Here is a 15,467-nt window from a genome sequence, read left to right on the forward strand (position 1 = left end):
TGAAATTCGAATCAGATTACTAATAAATCTGTTAAAGGATACGTGGTTTGATAAAAAAATATCTCAGGCGTTTTTTACCCTTTCTCGATAAAAAAAGTTCATTTTAGATCTATAATATTCTAACGTTTACTAAGAAATCGTTTTGATTGAAATGGAAAACAATCAATCCCATAATGAATTAGTTAATGCGTTGAAAGAAACTAACTAAACTCAAGAGTTTTTATTTCATTAGACCGATGACCTTAGTTAATCCTATAATTCATATCAGCATCAAGTACTCTTTTTAGCGTAATTTTTTATCCTTGCTCTATGAATCTAAATTATTATTACGAGAATTTCTCGTAATAATAATTTAGATTTGCATTTTCATGTTATAAGTATTCATTTTTATATCTAACTTGGTCATCTCATTTGACCAATTGTAACTTCTTATTTTGAATATTTGATTTGAACGATTCTGAAAAGACTCAGAATAAATACTAATCTAAAATTATTTAAAATTATTAAATAAGTTAGTGCATATCTTGATTTTTTATTGACTTTTTTCGAACGAGGTAAGATCCGGTGAATCGGAAACAATTAATTAAGAATAAAAAACTTTTTTTATGGAACAGACATATCAATATGCGTGGATAATACCTTTCCTTCCACTTCCAGTTCCTATGTTAATAGGGTTGGGACTTCTTCTTTTTCCGACGGCAACAAAAAGTCTTCGTCGTATGTGGTCTTTTCAGAGTGTTTTATTGTTAAGTATAGTCATGATTTTTTCCATGAATCTGTCTATTCAGCAAATAAATAGCAGTTATGTCTATCAATATGTATGGTCTTGGATTATCAATAATGATTTTTCTTTAGAATTCGGATACTTGATCGACCCGCTTACTTCTATTATGTTAATATTAATCACTACTGTTGGAATTATGGTTCTTATTTATAGTGATAATTATATGTCTCATGACCACGGATATTTGAGATTTTTTGCTTATATGAGTTTTTTCAGTACTTCCATGTTGGGATTAGTTACTAGTTCAAATTTGATACAAATTTATATTTTTTGGGAATTAGTTGGAATATGTTCGTATCTATTAATAGGATTTTGGTTCACACGACCTGTTGCAGCAAAGGCTTGTCAAAAGGCGTTTGTAACTAATCGTGTTGGCGATTTTGGTTTATTATTAGGCATTTTAGGGTTTTATTGGATAACGGGGAGTTTCGAATTTCGTGATTTATTCCAAATCTTCAATAACTTGATTTCTAATAATGAGGTCAATTTTTTATTTGTTACTTTGTGTGCTATTCTATTATTTGCCGGTGCGATTGCGAAATCTGCACAATTTCCCCTTCATGTATGGTTACCTGATGCAATGGAAGGGCCAACTCCTATTTCGGCCCTTATACATGCTGCTACAATGGTATCAGCGGGAAACGTACACTTACAATCCTACACACAAAAGGTTTCTAGATCCGGTCGGCAACAGACCATAGATCCGAACAAATAATATCATATATGGCAACATATAACATTTAGCACATAAAGCATTTTAGGCAACTTTCCTAAAATAAACTAGTGCTCGTGTCTAAAACATAACAGACACACATCTCAAAACTTCACTTAGCATTCTAAGTTTAAGTCTAGAAATCCTACAAATTCCTAGTTCGCTTAAACTAATGCTCTGATACCAACTTTGACATCCCCAAAATCTCGGCCAGAAAAGACCGATTTTCATTTATGCTTTTAAAATATTTTTAGAGTAAATCCTTTTGATTTGAAAGAGTTGCAGAATTTGTTCCCAAAAACAAAACATGATAAAACAATGTTTACCAAAGCATTCCATAAAAGAAATGTATTTTTCATTATATAATCAAAACTCGGGGTGTCATGTTCCGATACATACCAATAAGCATAAACGATAACATTACAAGTCATTCAACAAATATATACATATACAGACTTGTAAACAAAACAACTTGATGGTTCATCCATCTCATGCCCTCGTGCCACTTCCTGTAATAAAAATAAAACTGAGTGGGTCAGGCTTGGGAGCCTGGTGAGCATATAGGGTTTTCAACCCACAATAAATAATCATATTTAATTTCCACCAACCAACAATAACCCAATTACCCATTCCCGTTATTCTCACTTTATGTCCCTAAGACAACTAACATAAGGGACCTAGTCTAAGAATATTTCATCGGGGCGACAACACATGCTTTGGGGGTACCTCAGCAATACAAGTCAAATAAGGCAACCATGAGTGGGATGGAGTACAGCGAATGAACACCCAAGTTCATTAACACCTACAGGTGGCGAACCTGCTAATGTTTCCACAAGACTGTCTAGAATAGCCCGTGGTCGTCATCTAAACTCCGCTAGATGACTAAATCAAACAACAACGAGGCCTCTCATCTGTTTATTACACACCAACTATGTACCCATGTTCTACCCAACATATTAGTAGATAAAAATATACATTTTTATACATAGTTTAAAACCTGTAGAACATGCTTTAATCAATACATATTCCACATAACAGATGAGGCACACACACATAACACGTATTTCATTGAGAATAACTCAGATCTATGAGATAGAAGAGAGTGAATATACATTCACACATATAACAACAAAATATATACATATAACACGTATTTTATATAAAATACTTTATAATAATGTGTTGGAAGAAGGTAACTACACACTCACTTGATCAGAAGATGATTGGACATCACTACGACTTGCAGAAGTAGTAATCCTCAGTAGATCTGAAAGATCTTCACAAAAATCGAACTTCTCGCGGGCAGAGCTTCGGCTCGGGAACCGCACTTCTCGGGATCTTCGGGATCTCGGGACTTGCCTCGGGGCTCGAGTATGATATCGGGGCTTCAGGGTATTTCTGGCACGCAAAACGATGCAAAACGGGAGAGAGAAGAGAGAAAATGAACAAAAGAATCGGCTGCCTTCGGATCCTATTTATAGGAGGCTGGAGCCTCGGAGTACGCGCGGCGTACTGGTCTGAAAAACGTCACTGCTTACGTATCCGAAGCCACTTGCTGCGAGTGTCGACATCTTCGGTGTACGCGGGGCGTACACGAGTACGCGGGGCGTACTTCGGATCGGATTGCTGACTCCTCTTCGGATAATGCCGGATTTAAAGATTTAATTTAAATATAAATTATTTAATAAACTTCGGAAATTCATATCTTCTTCATACGAACTCCGTTTTCGACGTTCTTTATATCCACGCGAAGGTGAGACTACGCTCTACAACTTTCGTTTAGACTCCGTCGGCTAATTTTGACTTTATTTTTATTATTTATTTTTAATAGGCCGCGACAGAAAAACTTCGTTATAAATTCATAACTTCTTCGTTTGACGTCTGTTCTCGCCTAACTTTTTATCGCTTTGATACCAACAACGAGACCTTCGATCCTCGTTTAGATTGTTTCGACTAAAAACCGCTCGATCTCAAATCGAGTATTTCGGGCTGCACACCGCTAAGTCGAAACTTCAATAAATCATAACTTCCTCATACGAAGTCAGGTTTGGGCGTTCTATATATATTCGGAAACCTCGTTTCAACTACTACAACATTATTCAAAGATAAACACATAATACTCAAATAATACAATCTTATTATTTCGAAACGGGTTACAAAGGTTAACCTAGACTATTACATTGCTAAAAATGGCAAGCCCGGAAACACAGGCGTTACACGCATAGCTTCTTCTTTAGCTTCTCGAATGCTTCATTATGCTTATCACTCCAAACATAAGTAGCTCCTTTGTGGGTCAAAGCTGTTAATCGAGTAGCAATCGAAGAAAAGCCTTGGATAAACCTTCGGTAATATCCGACTAATCCTAAAAAGCTTCGGATCTCCGTGGGACTTTTCGGTTGTTCCCACTTCATTACAGCTTCGATCTTCACTGGATCAACCATTATCCCTTCTTGGTTGACAATGTAACCCAAGAATTGGACTTCACGAATCCAAAAATCACACTTAGAGAATTTTGCATACAGCTTCTCCCTCTTCAAGACTTCCAACACTTCTCGCAAGTGTCTGCCATGCTCCTCTTGGCTTTTCGAGTAAATCAGAATGTCGTCTATGAACACTATCACGGATTTATTAAGGAAAGGATTACAAACCCTATTCATCAAATCCATGAACGCTGCTGGAGCATTGGTTAGTCCAAACGACATAACCAAGAACTCGTAGTGTCCATATCTAGTTCTGAATGCAGTCTTCTCGATATCTTGCTCTCTTACTTTTAGCTGATGATATCCTGACCTAAGATCGATCGAAATAGCTCGAACCTTGCAATTGATCAAATAGGTCATCAACCCTCGGCAATGGATATCTATTCTTTATTGTTGCCTTGTTTAGCTCTCTGTAATCGAAGCACATTCTCATACTTCCATCTTTCTTCTTCACAAATAACACCGGAGCTCCCAGGGCGATGAACTAGGTCTAATGAAACCTTTATCCAATAACTCCTGAAGTTGCATCATCAGCTCCTTCATCTCCGTCGGTGCTAATCGATAAGTTGCTTTTGCTATTGGTGTGGTCCCTGGTAACAAGTCTATTCCTCACACGAATTGACAGTTCTTCACGATTTTGTTGAGGCAACCGTCTAGTTTCATCCATCTGACGATCCAACATCGTCTGAATCATCATTTGCACACCAGCCATGGTTATTGGCTCAGGTGCTGCTGCTACGACAAGTATTTGTTCAATCACAAGTGGTTGATTCCTATTTTCGTCAGCATTTCCAACTCCACTTCTTGTTCTCACCATTTTGATCTACACACCGAATAAGGTGAAATTAGATCCTCAATCACGATAGATACTCAAATCATCCTTATCACTCCGAAACGTTTACATGCTACTTCTAATATCGTAGACGTACGCTTAGAATCCTACACACATAAGGTTTCTAGATCCGGTTGGCAACAGACCATAGATCTGAACAAATAATATCATATATGGCAACATATAACATTTAGCACATAAAAGCATTTTAGGCAACTTTCCTAAAATAAACTAGTGCTCGTATCTAAAATATAACAGACACACGTCTCAAAACTTCACTTAGCATTCTAAGTTTAAGTCTAGAAATCCTACAAATTCCTAGTTCGCTTAAACTAATGCTCTGATACCAACTGTGACATCCCCAAAATCTCGGCCAGCAAAGACCGATTTTCATTTATGCTTTAAAAATAATTTCGGAGTAAATCCTTTTGATTTGAAAGAGTTGCGGAATTTGTTCCCAAAAACAAAACATGATAAAACAATGTTTACCAAAGCATTTCATAAAAGAAATGTATTTTTTTCATTATATAATCAAAACTCGGGGTGTCATGTTCCGATACAGACCAATAAGCATAAACGATAACATTACAAGTCATTCAACAAATATATACATATACAGACTTGTAAACAAAACAACTTGATGGTTCATCCATCTTATGCCCTCGCGCCACTTCCTGTAATACAAATTTAAACTGAGTGGGTCAGGCTTGGGAGCCTGGTGAGCATATAGGGTTTTCAACCCACAATAAATAATCATATTTAATTTCCACCAACCAACAATAACCCAATTACCCATTCCCGTTATTCTCACTTTATGTCCCTAAAATAACTAACACAAGGGACCTAGTCTAAGAATATTTCATCGGGGCGACAACACATGCTTCGGGGGTTCCTCAACAATATAAGTTAAATAAGGCAACCATGAGGGGGATGGAGTACAGCGAATGAACACCCAAGTTCATTAACACCTACAGGTGGCGAACCTGCTAATGTTTCCACAAGACTGTCTAGAAAAGTCCGTGGTAGTCATCTAAACTCCGCTAGATGACTAAATCAAACAACAACGAGGCCTCTCATCTGTTTATTACACACCAACTATGTACCCATGTTCTACCCAACATATTAGTAGATAAAAATATACATTTTTATACATAGTTTAAAAACCTGTATAGCATGCTTTAATCAATACATACTTCACATAACAGATGAGCCACACACACATAACGCGTATTTCATAGGGAATAATCATATCTATGAGATAGAAGAAAGTGAATACACATTCACACATATAAACAACAATATACTTAATACACTCAAACCATACTTGTATTATTATCGTGTTTATGAAAGGTAGTATACACTCACCTAATCAGAAGATGATTAGACAGCACTACGGCTTGTAGAAGTAGTAATCCTCAGCAGATCCAGAAGATCTTCACAAAAATCAAACTTCTCGCGGGCAGAGCTTCGGCTCGGGAACCGCACTTCTCGGGATCTTCGGGATCTTGGGACTTGCTTCGGGGCTCGAGAATATTACCGGGGTTTCGGGGTAATTCCGGCACGCAAATCGATGCAAAACGGGAGAGAGAAGAGAGAAAATAGCAAAAGAACTCGGCTGCCCTCGCATCCTATTTATAAGAGGCTGGAGCCTCGGAGTACGCAGGGCGTACTGCAATACGTGGGGCGTACTGCTCCGAAACGTCATGGCGTTCGTCATCCGAAGAACTCGAGTGCGAGGTGCGTCATGCTTCGCTGTACGCGGGGCGTACTTCGGATCAGATCGGTGACTCCTTCGGATAATCATCCGAATTAAAGATTAAATTTAAATACAAAATATTTAATAAACTTCGGAAATTCATATCTTCTTCATACGAACTCCGTTTTCGACGTTCTTTATATCCACGCGTAGGTGAGACTACGCTCGACAACTTTCGTTTAGACTCCGTCGGCTAATTTTAACTTTATTTTTATTATTTATTTTTAATAGGCCGGGACAGAAAAACTTCTTTATAAAATCATAACTTCTTCGTTTCACGTCCGTTCTCGCCTAACTTTTCATCGCTTCGATACCAACAACGAGACCTTCGATCCTCGTTTAGATTGCTTCGGCTAAAAACCCCTCGATCTCAAATTGAGTATTTCAGGCTGCATACCGCTAAACCGAAACTTCGATAAATCATAACTTCCTCATACGAAGTCAGATTTGGGTGTTCTATATATATTCGGAAACCTCGTTTCAACTACTACAACATTAACCAAAGATATCAAGTTAATTTTACACTTTAATTTTGACGCTTATTTTTATTCTTAATTAATCAAACCACATAATTAAGCAATTAAGCACAAAACACATAATACTCAAATAATACACTTTTATTATTTCAAAAGGGGTTACAAAGGTTAACCTAGACTATTACATTGTTAAAAATGGCAAGCCCGAAAACACAGGCGTTACACTAACTCACGTCGTGAGTATTCAATCCTCACGTCGTGAATTGAGCTGTTTACGTGGGTTTCTTCTCTTTTACTCTCCAAGCCTCCAAAGTTCCAATCTTTATCGATTTTAGTCCTTTTCTCCAAAAATGCTTCTATTTGGCTGCAAAGTACAATTAAAGCTTATAAGTATCATTATTCAATGCAAATAACCAAAATATGTATAAAAATATAAGTGAATATTGTGTAAAAACATGCATAAATATGGCAATATCAAATACCCCACACTTATTCTTTGCTTGCCCTCAAGCAAATTTAATTATTTAAACTCAAACTCCTATCAGTAACATCACATAAAGCAATCCAATTCAAACTCAACCATTATGCTAAGACCGCAACGCATGCATTTGTGTCTAAAATTTTCCTAAGGACCCCCTTTATTCTAAATACTCATAATCCTCATAAACACCCACCCACTTCTTTTGAGCAACGCTCATTTTATGCATCCCTCCAAATCCATCCGCATAAAACATTCTAACCTCAAGGTATTTTTGTAAAGCAACCCAAGCATACATAATCTAGAAATTACAAAATTTGATACCACAATGGAGCTCCTGGAATTCTTCATTTGTTTAATATTTGATCTTTAATTTCTTTGAATTCACCACCTTTTTGTGTGATTTTTGGTATCTTCAACTTTTGAATTTCTTCAGAATTTTTGATCTTTGATCTTCATACTTTATACTTTGAACTCTCCAAAAATTCTTACAACCTTTTCATTTTTTTTTGTAATTTCTCTTTTTTTTTTTAACATGTAACTCACTTTTTTTTTCACTAAAAAAACTACATGCTTAAGCAAGGGCGCTCCACGTCAACCTTTATTGGTTAAGGTATTAGCCTAAATACAATGACTACATAAGCTTCCCTGGATAGATTTCTGGTACACGATGCTAAACATATTGCGATCCTCAAACTACGCAAGGTTGTGTTTTTGTCCCATCATATCACTAGAATAAAGATGCACTAGAACGTATATATGCTCAACTAAACATTTGAGTTCTCAAAGGATCATCCCAGAAAACATTAGCAACTTAAGTTCAAACTATTATTACTAGATTAAATTACTAGATTATTATTTCAAACCTACTAAAAATTTTAAATTTTACCTAATTCTAGCAATTTACTTTTTCTTTACTTTTTCGACCCCTTACCCCACACTTATTATATACAATGCCCTCATTTTATGCATAATATAAAAAAATAAAAACGCGGAAAAAGGAACACACTCCCCTGGAATAGCAGTGACATGATCAGATTCCAAATGTGTGGAAAAAATGTGCATCTTGAATACAGACTCTTCTAAATAGGAACTTGGATCTTGATCACACGAGATATGTAATGTGCCAGCAAAAATATGGAATCAAGCCGAGGTCTTCAACGAATGCGATGGAAATCTCCAAAATGGAAAGAACAATGCGGGAAAGCACACACCACAATGGCTGGTTGAGAATATGAGCCATAATTGTCTTCATATTAATCTCAAGAAGAATATTGGTGACCCAAGAAATAATATGTGTCAATGGTCTTCATTATATAGAAATATCATATTCACGAAGTTAGTGTAATAATAGTCACGTCGTGAGGTCGCTAAAACACGGATTCTGGCAACCATTAAAACTTGACTCACAACATGAACATTAAGGGTGCACCACGTGAGTACGGGGCAAATAGAAAGTAATTTGGCTTTCAACTCTTGACTTCAACCAAATGCCTTAATGGATTTAGACCCTTTTAATGCATAATTTTATGACTCTTCTCTAACTCTATCCTTTCTCTTGACTCACCCCACACTTATTTCTAATCGTGGGTCTTAACTCTCAATTCTAACGCTCTCTCGGCTAAACATGAACGAACTAATTTCTCGACATTCCTCTTCGTGACTCCTCGAGTACATCTGAAAATTAATAACCAAAGGAAGTAAAGAGTAACATAATAACTTAAATATTTACAATACAACCAAATTTCAAAACAAAATAAAACCAAACCAAACTAAATCAAACTAAAAATAAATAAACAAAATGATCAATCGTCCTCGTTGTCCTCGTGTGCTCCGCTCGTTCCATCCTTATCTCCCTACGACATCCAAAGTTCTTCCCATGTAGGGATATACGGGAAATATGGCGGCACGGTGGGTGGTCGAATCACATCCATGTGGGAATAAATACCCTCGACAAGTTGCGTATTATAATTAACTCCCCCACGAATGTTGTCCAAATATGTACCCACCCGACTTTGGAATGGGTCGGTAGGTATATTGCCTTTAAATCTTTGAGTTCTTCCCGTTTCTCTACATACTCACACATTTCATTGGCGAAGTCTCGGCTGCGGTTGAAGCTCGAGTTGGTCGCAGAGTTGTTCCTCATCATTATCAGTGTGCGCGATACCCCATTGTGACCCATAATTTGTCACCACCCTCATCGTCTCAAGATACCCCAAAGGAAACTCAGTTCACGCCATACAAGTTAGTGACCTCGTAATGTCGGGAACTATCACCCTATAAGATGGGGCCAAACGGGTGACGAAATTTCCTCCACATATCGGGCTCCCAGGTCAGGAACTCACTGCTTACTCCGCTAAGTAGCGGGCCAGAAAGTACGGGATGTTGCAACACACCCCGGTTTCAAAATAGCCCATAAGAAAAACAAATTCAACTTTGTAACTTTGTCTCCATGGCGCTTGTGGTGGATGGACAAATTAATGATCCAGTGAATAAGACGATGAATGGGTGACTTGATACTACTTTCCCGTGACACACCGGAATTGAACACTCCCAATATGATATTGCCCCAAAATTCAATCCCCGATGCTTCTCCCTCATAGTCACGGGCAACCTCCTGTAAAAACATAGCGAACTTGGGAGACATGTCCTCGTAAGCCTCATACAAACCCATTCTCCACGAAAACTCAACCAAGCTACACTCCCGGTATTCTCCACCTAAACAGAAAACTAATGCTTGTGGAAAAGTGAGATGTTAGACATTTTCGTGGAATGCCACAGTTGAGAAAAATTCCACACATAACTCCTTATAAACTCGTTCCTAGATACCAAAAAGATTGTTCCACCCCTTGCATGTGAAAGAGTACTCGTTTCCCATAAATAATTTTATAAGAAATGGGGTCAACCGGTCAACAATTCCAACATCCCTCAACCTTTGCCAATTCATAGTCGGGGCGATAGCGAACTCATGGTTATGTAACCACCCTAGACAGTTGTTATAACGAGTAAGAACATCCTGCGACACATTCGTTGGAAATACATAAAATGGGTGCAAGTTAGCCACCCCAGCTAGAATTTGACACCTAGGATCCATTTCCTGTAAAAACAAAGAAACAACAAAACAAAAATTTCCAGCGCATTAGAATTAAACAGCATAGGTTCACCATGCCCAGAATTCACATCGAGAATTCGTAGGAACTCACGTCGTGGGTCGACAGTGCATGTTAGAATCGTTCATGACAGTATATAAATTGATCCAATAAAATGGTTGGGGTTTACTCCTATAACAATCCTAAGCATAATCCAATCACATGCAATGGTTATAACACGAATTTTAGGGAAACATTTCAACAATTTACTAAACACAAACCCTAGCCTTATATTTAACAATTAAAGCAAAAAAAATTAACAAGTAAAATCAAGAAATCAATACCTTAGAGTGTAGATGACGTAAGCTAAAATGGAATATTGAGTTTTATATGGCCGTAATCGGAATTGGGGGACCAGGAGAAACAGCCTCACTTCGTGGGAATGGAGAAGTGATTAGGTCAAAGTGGGTTCTGGTCCTTTATCTGTGGTCCCGTCTAACTCACAATTCGCGTCGTGAGTTTTTAATGACTCACGTCGTGAGGCTTCTAGGGCTATGCAGTTGGGCCATCCAATTAATCATCAAGTGAACTTATATACTTATTGGGCTAATAGAGAAGTGGTCCGTAAGTCCTCTTGGACTTACGTCGTGAATTCTATCTCATCAAATATTCACTTAAGAAATCCAATTTTTTTAATAACTATAAATCTTAATTAATTACCATTTAATGCAGGAACCCTACACTTATTGTTTTTTTACCATTCATAAAATTATTTAGACGATGAGACGATTGATTTTCCTAAAAACTAGAATTCAAAAACTAAAAGGAAAAGAAAATTCAAACCAGGCTTGGATTGCCTCCCGAGAAGCGCTTCTTTTTTATAGAGTCATGAGTTGGACTCCGTGCCTCCTTACGTTGAGTCGTCCGAAGAGTCCATCACCAACTGAACTTTCTGCTCCTTCCATCACCTTTTATAAGCTTGAACTCGTTTAATGTATGCCTTTTTTTGAGTTTTCCTTCTTAGCTTTTTTCTCGTCTACATCGATCTTGCATTTGGTCCCCGTATTTTCCAATTTTTCTTCATTGTTTTTAAGCTCCATAGGAATCTTCTCTTCTCTCACAACTGGACTCATCTCCTTAGAAGTAACCTCGTCTTCATCACTTGATAAACCGTCGCTTTCCTTGCTTACCCAAGAAGTTGGTTTTGTATAGGCAAATACCTCAACTAAAAATGGGGTGTATACTTTTGGTTTTGTTCGTTTGACTTGTTGAATTGTTTTTAATTCTTCTTCCACGAGCTTCTGTAATTCTCCAAGTTTATCTTCTTCATCAATCTTGAAGACTTCACCTTGAACATCACTCCCTTGGAAACCATCTTGAACTCCAAAAGTTTCCTCTTCATCTCCAACTCTCAAAGTGAGCTTGGATTCACGAATATCAACTACGGCAGCAGCAATATTAAGTAAAGGGCGACCAAGAATAATTAGGACATTGGCATCTTCTTTCATGTGCATTACTACAAAATCAATTGGAAAAACAAAATTTCCAATTTTCACTAAGATGCATTCTATAATGCCCCTGGGTTGTGTCACTGAATGGTTGGCCATGTGAATGGTCATTCTTGTAGCCTTTAATTTCGGAGTATTGAGCTTTTTATAAAATGAGAAAGACATCAAATTTATGCCAACCCCAGAATCGGCTAAAGCATATGTTTGCAAATTATTACCATACTCACATGGAAGAGTGAGGCGTCCATGATCTCCCATATTCTTAGGTAATTCTCCCAATACTACTTTTGAACTTTGCTCACTAAGAATAACCTTGGAATTTCTCTTCAATTGTTGACGATTATCCATCAAATCTTGTATGAACTTTGTATAGTCGGGGACCTTAGATAATGACTCAATAAAAGGAGTATTTATTGGAATACCGTTTACTTGCTTTATGAAATCCAAATGTTCCCTTTCCAGTGGACTAATATTAGCTCGGGATGGAAACTGTAAATGTGGATGGTAAGCCGGAACACTATCGAAAGTTTTCTGTTCAGACCGGTCCCACATCATGATCATAGCTGGCTCACATCATGAGTTTGGTGTTTCAACAATAATATTATTTTCGATTTTTGACTTCTTTGGTTTTGGTTTAGCTAGTTTTGGCTCCTCCTCTAATGCTTCGATGAACTTAGAAATGGTGTCTTCTTTAGTCTCGATCATCATAACATGGGATTGCGTCTTCTTATCGGAGAATTGTGAAGATATTGTTTCGTTCACCAAAGTTGTTAGTTGACCAAGTTGAGCTTCGAGATTATGGATTTATGCTTGATGATTTATTAATAGGGATTGCTGGACAATCATCATAGCTTGTTGATCTTTCATCATCTTCATTTGATCATTCAATATTGCATCAGTATCATCATGCCTTTCTCGGAAGCTTCCATGAAACGAGCTAGCATGTATTCCAAGCCAAATTTCTTCTCAGCTGGTGGTTGCTCTTTTTGGATGAATCCTCGACCTATCTGCCTATATTTTTCTTCCTTTTGCTTCTTGTATTTATCATATGGCAGCCACTCCTTTGGTTTCCTCCAGTCTTCATCATATTTGTCCCCACTTGAGTAGCAAACTTGAGCTCTTCTGTTCCCATTATCATCTAAGTGGTAGCCTTTAGTCAGGTGTGGACCATTGCACCTTTCACACCCAAATCTAATAGCTTGTATTGTCTAGTCCATCTTTGTCATTCTCCTATCCATAGTATCAAGCATCGCAGTCGCTACAGCCATGTCTGCAGATTGTCCACCCCCACTTCCTTTAACTCCATCCAACCCTGGATTATGGTACTCACGAGAATGCTTTGCAAATTCTTCAACCAACTCTTTGACTTCCCCCGAAATTTTCCTTGTTAGGGGTCCTTGAGAATCAAGGATCTGTCTTATCATGACATTAACACCATCATACAATATTGAGACTTCTTGTTGTATGTTGAGGTCATTTTGAGGATAATTTCTTAATAATCCCTTGTAGCGCTCCTATGCCTCATATAGTGACTCACCTAGTAGTTGCTCAATGTTGGTTATTGCCTTTTTGAGTTTAGATATCTTCGATGGTGGGCAAAATCGTTCTAGAAACTGCTCGCGCATTTGGGCCCAAGTAGTGATTGCACCAGGTGGAAGTGCCTTCAGCCAGTCTTTTGCAGCTCCTTTAAAAGTGACTGGTAGCATCCTTCGCAAGACTCTCTCTCTAGGAACATTTGGGACATTAAGATAGTCCACTATGTCGTTAACTTCATCCAAATTCTTGTAAGCATCCTCATGATCATTTCTATAAAATGGTACATCCTTTAGTGCAATAAGGATGTGTCCCTTCAGCTCAAATGTGGCAGTTGCATGAATTGCAGGTTGAACTAGGCCAAGACCAGCATCATCTATAATTCGCTTCCTGTAGGCCCCCATAGACATATTCACAATGTTTGCCTTCTTGTTTTCTGGCTCGTCTTCGGATTCACTTCTATGTAGTTTGAATTATGGGTCAGATTCGTACTCGGATTCTTGTGGGTTAGATTTTTGATCAAAGCTTTCAACCTTTGATGATGTACTAGATTCTCCCACTTTCTTTACCGACTTCTTTCCAAAAATTGACTTTAGATCTTTAAAAGGCGACTTCTTTGGTGTTTGGTTCACTCCTGTGTTCTTATTCGTCTTCTTGTGAAGGGCCGACTCTAGATCTTCAAGTGGTGGCACCAAAGGTGTGTTGGACTCTCTGTTCATGAACTACTAAAATAAAACAAAAAACATAAAACATAAAACTGAACAAAAATGAACTAAAAATTACCTACTGACTGGTCACCACGACGTGGTAAAGAGTACCACCTCTTGTTGTCTCAGAAAACATAACAGAAAAGCAAAACAAAAAACTACTGAACTCACGTCGTGAGTCTAGGCTGTTTACCTAGTCGAATTATAGAATAGTTTGGGTAAGTCGGTTGTCGATCATAGGGAATGATTTTAACTAATTAATTTACCTACTATTGAATTAACATAATTTCCTAGCTAAATTATGGTTTTATCAAATTTTGCAAGTTTAGATGAACTTAATTTCTTAACACTAATTCAATCAATAAACAAAACATTTATGTTAGTTCGAATCCACTTTCCCTCAATGGTTTATAAATTAGTCATGACAATTACTGTTGGTTACCAATTAAGATAGTATTAGCAATTCAGTTCTAAATTTACTAACATTAATTAATTCATGTAGATCTATGTCTGGTCACACAATAGTTAACACATAATCAATTATTAAATAGAATTGGAGCCATGTAAGACTGATTTGAAAAACACACTTACGGTCATAATATGAGTTCTCTAGCACAACCTAATTCAATAGTCCAATTACTTATCTAAGATTGGTTCGATCTTAGCTCTAATAATCTAATTTTCACTAAATTACTAGGTATTCAAATTCATGCATATTCATATTCACTAACTACACAGAACAATAATTTAAAGCAATCAAATATTAAATCAAGCATGCTAGGTTCAATCAATCAAACACAAGTCATAACCAACAAGTAAATCAAAGCTAAAGTATTAAAACCATGATTTCCAGCTTCATCTAGCCAACTGAAGCAGCTAGATTTAGATGGACATGCAAACAAACAAACATAAACAAACTAAAATCTTAATCATGTTAAATGTACTAAACGATTAAGCTAAGTATGAACTCTTCCTTCTTCCTTGGTATGCAACCAATTTCTAGACCTTTTCTCCTTCTGATTTTCGACTCCAAAAGATCTCCAAGTCAGCCAAAAGTCTCACAATTTGTAGGGAACAAGCCTTATTTATATTTTCTAAAATTTTCGTACTCA

The 15,467-nt window shown here is 37.2% G+C and overlaps 1 non-coding gene across 1 annotated transcript; it reads left to right on the plus strand.

Moving 5' to 3' along the window:
* Positions 1 to 13,585: 13,585 nt before the first annotated feature.
* Positions 13,586 to 13,692, plus strand: LOC145103579 (small nucleolar RNA R71). Its single transcript, XR_013706663.1, has one exon. It is a non-coding gene; the product is annotated as a small nucleolar RNA R71 (small nucleolar RNA).
* Positions 13,693 to 15,467: the final 1,775 nt, after the last annotated feature.

This window comes from Lactuca serriola, chromosome 4 (genome assembly GCF_051521515.1).
Source record: "Lactuca serriola cultivar US96UC23 chromosome 4, Lser_US96UC23_V15, whole genome shotgun sequence".
NCBI classification, from domain to species: domain Eukaryota; kingdom Viridiplantae; phylum Streptophyta; class Magnoliopsida; order Asterales; family Asteraceae; genus Lactuca; species Lactuca serriola.